This window comes from Vicia villosa, unplaced genomic scaffold (assembly GCF_029867415.1).
Source record: "Vicia villosa cultivar HV-30 ecotype Madison, WI unplaced genomic scaffold, Vvil1.0 ctg.000063F_1_1_1, whole genome shotgun sequence".
Classification (NCBI taxonomy): domain Eukaryota; kingdom Viridiplantae; phylum Streptophyta; class Magnoliopsida; order Fabales; family Fabaceae; genus Vicia; species Vicia villosa.
The window spans coordinates 744,821-750,820 of NW_026704991.1; positions in this window are offsets into that span (position 1 = coordinate 744,821).

Here is a 6,000-nt window from a genome sequence, read left to right on the forward strand (position 1 = left end):
GAAGGTCTCATTAGAATGTTGAGCCCTCACACTATTGGTACCTCTTTAAGAAAGATGTTGTGCTAATGGATCAGGATGAAGGCATATCTAGTGTTGAACAGTGAGACAGGTGATAAGGATTATATGAAATTGCTTTGGATGATGATTTTTCTACTCTATCTCTGTGATTTATTTTTGGTGTTCGAATGTTTGTTGGTTATTTTAAGTATTGATTTTGTTTTTGTTAGTTTTGTTTTATTGATGAAGTTGTGTGCCCTGTTATGGATGATTTATTAGTTTGATTGAGTTCTCTTGCCTTTGTCTTTTTTGAGGCAAATAGGGGGAGATAAGCATATTTTGTTCTCTTTTGTTTTACTGTATGTCGAATGCTTTCTTTTGTTGATGTAATGATTGTTGCTTTTCTTATTTGTTGTATGTTATGATTTAGAAGAATACGCAACTTGTTATATCAAATGTTTTGCTTTGCATAAAAATAGCTAAAGGGGGATTTTGTTATTACAAACTATTGGCTATTTTTTGTAAGCAACTTGTTTAACAAGATGTCCTAACTTGTAGTGAGACATTTTGTCTCTTATTAACGTTGGCACACACTACCTTATTCATTTGAATTACTTCAACATTTATTACAATTTTTTTTGTTTTTGTCCTTCTAGAAGTTAGCAAAGATTGCGTTTGAAAAAAGTATTTTAAATCAAATCAGATTGAATATGATTTTATTAAATCATATATTTGAATAAGATTTTTTATTGGATGTGATTTAATTAAAAGATTTGGATTTGGTTTTACTAAAGAAGATTTGATTTGTTATTTTTGGATTCAACTCGTTTTTTATCAAACCATATTAGTCTTTTCTATTGGATCGCTTTTTCTATTTAAAGAGATGATTCTCCTTATTTAAAAATTCACCTATTTTTGATGAATTGTTATTTAAGTGTCGTACTTTTATGTCTAGTAGAGTCTTTGTATTTTCTTGTGTAACACTATATTCTTGAGAGTCTTTCTAATTTTATAAAGGTAGAGTATTTGGTATGTAACTGTGATTTGAATCACTTCACATATTAATGTAGTCTTACAAACACTAGGGAGAGTGTTTGCGTGAAAGTGAGGAAAACTTAGATTTTGGGGGAGTTCAAGTTGAAATTCATGGGTAGTATTAGAAAAATGGCGCTGAATTGGGAGAGTTCAAATGAGATCATTGTGTATTACTAACTACTTGAATTAGTGATTTTCTTTCATTAGGCTACAATATATTAATTATGTATAAACGTATGTGATGTTGTACCGAACAAAGTTACCAATCATGTCTAAACGTAGGTGACATTGCACCGAGCTAGATTACCAATTATTTGTGTATTTTATCTTATTTATTTATTTATAACCCTTTTTCAGATCATACCATCTCACTCATTATCTCAGTATCGTGTTTGACATCTTGTATCTCGAGCGGAATTTCAAATACTTCTAGGTATGCTCTCGTGAATCCATCCATTATCTAGGTATGCTCTCTCACAAGTAAAAAAATAATAATTATCCATATATTTGCACCACTATTGTTAATGCATTAACATGACTCGTCGTGTGACCACCATTATAAAGAAGTTTTTTTTTTGACATTATTAGAGCACGAAGGAAATCTTAGAGATATTTCCATATGATCAAGACCAATCATACAAAAAGAATTTGATACTACAATTTTACCCAAAATTTGATGCCATTAAATATGTATATAGGTCATATAAACTATATACTATGTAACACTTTTTTTTTTATTTAACGTGATACTTCTAACTCATAAATATTTTACTATATATTTTTTCTTAAATATGTGCATAGTAGTCTGAATATTATATATTTTGAGATGGGGAGAATAAGTAAATATGCAATTCTAGTATCTTTCCCTATTTGAAAGATTATATAAAGTCATTGCAAAAAAATTATCACATAAATCGACTTAATAAACTTTTAACTCGATCTCCGTATTATATAAATATGTACAGTTCTTTTAATCCCTATTTTAGAATAATGCTTAAGGCTTAAAATACAAGAGATGGTGACTTTTAGTCATTGGTTTAGTATTATATAATGTTAATAATATGTTGACAAAATTAACTCTAGTCTCTAGAATGTAACATTCTTTTATTTATTATTATATTGTCCTTAGCAAAACTACATATATTTAAGGAATTGAATAAGACAACATTTTTGAATGTTCCAATTGAAAAAAAAAGAAAATTAATATATGGATTAAAAGTCAATTATGTTTAAATTTTTTCAAGTTAAAACCAATTATATTCATTGAAGTTTAACTTTTGATTTTCATAGACAATGACTTCTAAATATTGGCTATGAGTGACATTTGGTAGGTTTAAGCAATCCCACATGTTTGACAAAGTAGAAACTACTCATTATTTAAGTTACTTGCAAAACAAGTTTTTTTTATATATATTTACTATTATATAGTTTAATTTATAAATATGTTAGATTTTTCAATATAAGTTATTCTAAAGATGTTATTCAAAGTTGAACCTCTACAAGTTGAAATTGAATTCGTGATTGATGTTTTCTACATTGGCAAGTTTGAAAAAAGCTATATTCTTTCACCAAAACTTTACCTCATATACAAAAACCAACCCATTTTACTAACTATGCGACTACCACTATTTTTTACTTACTTCCAATACAAGTTTTTTTAATCTTCAGATTAACTGCTATAGGTTCACCTGATTGACTTGGCTTTCTCTCCATAGATTAACACAAAGCAGTAAGAACCAATGAGAATTGAGAGCATGTTATTTTTATGAATATTTTTTTGTAATACCAATATGAACACATTTCTTAGGGACATTTGAAAGTTTTATTTAAAGCAATGAGGGAGGGTGACCCAGCTTTCTCCTTTGATTAATAAATATGTCAATAAAATTAGGGATCTAATCAGATCAGTTTGAATCGGTTTTTAATTAAAAAAAATATCTGAACCGATGATATTTTCATCAGTTTGATTTGGTTCAAATCGGTTTGATTTGGTTCGGGTGATCGGTTTTCAATGTCTTTTTTTCCAAACATTATATTCATAATTGAATTCTCTACTATTGTGTTTTTCGATATATTTTATATCATTTTTTTTAAATAATATATTTTATGTAATTTATCTCATGCTCTATTTTTTCAAACGTTGATTTTAATCCATACGAAATAGTGACATTATTTCCATTGCATCTTGAAATGATTTCACTATCAAAAATAAAAGTTGGCACTTGGTATCAAAAGGATCTTGAAATAATTTCACCATCAAAAATAAAAGTTGGCACTTGGCATCAAAAAGTTGGAAATGAATTTGAAAACTTAAGAAATAAAACACAACACAACTATAACAACAAAAAATTTTAATACACATAAATTAACATGTTTCACACTTCAAACAAACATAAAAACTATGATGATTTATTCTACGATGTGTGAAAAAAAATAATTTGCTTTGATTAATTAATATGTCAATAAAATTATGATGATTTATTCTACGATGTGTGAAAAAGAATAATAAATTATGTACAAATTATGCATAGTCAATTTTAAATTTGAAAAAAAAAAGAGTGTTATGTTAAGAAACAACCAACAATTTTTTTCATCGAATCTATACAATTTAAACCAAATAAATAATCATGTAAATAAATTTGAGTCTGTTTAGAAGTAGGGGTGGTAAAACGGGTCCGATCTGTTTGCCATGTCCGTTTTGCCCGCACTTTTGTGTGGGGAAGACCAAGGTTTTAGATCCTCATCCTCTAGTTTGACTGTCCCGTCTCGCTTCATTTTTTTTATGTGGACTTTTGCGGACACATGCATTAACATAAATTTTGTATTTTTAGACTTAAAAAGTGCAGTGTCTGCTGGCTTAGCCCGCCCCGCCCTATTTTTTTGCGAGAAGGGCCAAGGTTTTAGGCCCGTACCCTCAACTAGGATTGTCCTATCCCACCCCGTTTTCTTGCGGGTTTTGTGGGGCAGACCTAACCGGAACGGACATGCCTGTTTGTCATTCCAATTCAGAAGCAATACTCTATGACTATGACTAGTACAATGTTAAATGAATAAGGGTTAATATGTTGCAACCTGAATGCATTAAAAATTAAGTAATAATTTTTTGTGAAAGAGTGTGGGTAAAGAAGTTAATTCATCATAGTATGTTTCGCTTTTGGAACATGGAATATAGGAATGCTTGCAATAATATCTATGAAAATAGTCAACATTATTGTTAGAAAGAATAATATTTGTACGTGCCTACAAAAAACTAAATGGATAAGTGAAATGGTAAAAGAATTAAACAAATTAAGATTTTAGCTTTGGTACACCAGCAAAATAAAATTAATAAATGAGTTGAGAATCATTAACGGAGAAAATGAGTGTAGAGGAGGGGGAAGGGGGTTGTTTGACTAATTTGTTCCTCTAAAACCATTTTCAAAAACATTTTTAAAGTTTTATAAGCAAAAGCCCAATTTAAAATCGGAAGCGAAAAAATAGAGAAGTTTTATAAAGGATATTGTTAAGAATCGATATTGTATATTGAACATTCCATAGAATATTTCTTATCCTATCTAGAATATAATAGAATATACCATAGCATATTTCTTATATAATTAATCCAATAAGCGGTAAATCTCACTGTATAATATAATTTCCATAGTGCTATTCAAATACACAATTTTATTTAAATATCTCTCACTCTCTCTTATTTCAATATAGTATCTAGAGTCTAGTGAAAGACAACCTTTTACTGTGCTTTATCCTGTTAACCCACTGTCTTTTAATGATAAAAAATTGGTAAACTATATCCCAACTTCCATGACTTTTTTTGGCATCGATTCTCTGATCACCACCACACTACCGTCGTCGCCACTATTTCCGACGACCTTATGACAAAATACCACCATCAGCCGAAGCAAATCTTCAAATCTAACTCATCCCTAAAAATACCGCCAATCGCCCCTGCATGCCCCTATACACACCGTCATCCCTTTCGCGCATAGGCCTCACGTGGCGCCCTTCCTACATCGTGTGATAGTGCACCGTGACTCCGATCCCACCGTTGTTTTCATCGACGTGCTCGATTTTCTGCTTCGGTTTCAGATCTGCACTCAATCTTTTGTTTACCATCTATAAAAGTACGTGTTCCAGCACATTTTTTCCATATTTCGCCATTTGTCGCAACTGGTATTGTATTCCTTACTACTGACCGACCTTGTTTACATGTTTTACAGCCATCAACTCTCATGGGAGACAGCGATTTCGTCACGTTTACCAGTGCTCCCTTTATCTCGTGTGAGAAACTAATTGGGACACCCACTGAATCATCTATGCTTGCTTCCCACCATCATGTTTGTGATGGACGATACAGAGGACACGGTGGCTAACACAGTGGTATTTGTTGTAACTATTACAATCTTTATGGTCATATTGGAGCTGAATGTCATACAAATACAAGAGAACATCAACGTCAACCTAGGGTTGTTGCTGCCACTCATTTGACCATCACAAAAAATGTTAATATTTTGACTACTGATTACAATGTGTGGCTTCAGTTTAAAGAACCTAATCAACCATCATCTTGTGATGTCATTGCTCAATCTGGTAATCATATAGCCTATATCTCTAAATCCTTCCTTGGTCCTTGGGTCATTGAATCTGATGCCTCTAATCATATGACTGGTAATAAAAAAATATCTCACTTGTCTTATTTTGATTCTTTGCACGTTATCAATGTGGTGGATGACTCTAAAATCAAAGTTCAAGGCCTTGGTCAGGCACACCCACTTCCAAACTTGTCTTTAGATTTTGTGCTCAATATTCCTAGTAGTCCTTTTAATCTAATATATGTTAACAAACTCACTCGTACCCTTGATTGTTCAGTCCTCTTTAATGATAATTGTGTTTGTGTCCAGGATCAACGTATAAGATAGACGATTGGAATAAGGAGTGTGTATGGAGGATTATATCATCTATCTCCACCGG